Here is a 448-nt window from a genome sequence, read left to right on the forward strand (position 1 = left end):
GGGTCTGCTGATCCCCCCCCCCCCCAAGAGGAATGTGCAGTTTTTTAGTTTGAAGTATATGTGCAATATGCAAAACTAATAAGCCACGGTTTGTGCATTAGTGTAACAATAAGACAATATTATCGCTTGATAGTTTAAAGTTTGCACTAGCAAGTTGAGAAATAGACAGTTTATCTTTATTTTTTATAATATTTTATTTTACTGTTTAACTTGTATTATTAACGCCCTACAACTAACACTGCAACTAAGGATTATATTAATTGTTGATTAATGGATTAGTTATTGTTAGATGGTTTGGGATTAGAGGATTTGTCTGAAATTTGAACTTTGGGGGAGCACAACCGGTCATTGCGTTCTTCAAATCAGAGAGTTTTAGCAGTACCAAGGTCCAGGTAGAAATGGTGTGTGTGTGTGTGTGTGTGGGGGGGGGGTCAGGCTTTTGCAGTTG

The 448-nt window shown here is 37.7% G+C and overlaps 1 protein-coding gene across 1 annotated transcript in view; it reads right to left on the reverse strand.

Annotated features, from left to right (window-relative positions):
• The window catches only part of pargl (poly (ADP-ribose) glycohydrolase, like), a 34,539-nt gene that overhangs the window by 20,204 nt on the left and 13,887 nt on the right, over positions 1-448 (reverse strand). The gene's annotated exons all lie outside the window — the stretch shown is intronic.

This window comes from Etheostoma spectabile, unplaced genomic scaffold (assembly GCF_008692095.1).
Source record: "Etheostoma spectabile isolate EspeVRDwgs_2016 unplaced genomic scaffold, UIUC_Espe_1.0 scaffold325, whole genome shotgun sequence".
NCBI classification, from domain to species: Eukaryota; Metazoa; Chordata; class Actinopteri; order Perciformes; family Percidae; genus Etheostoma; species Etheostoma spectabile.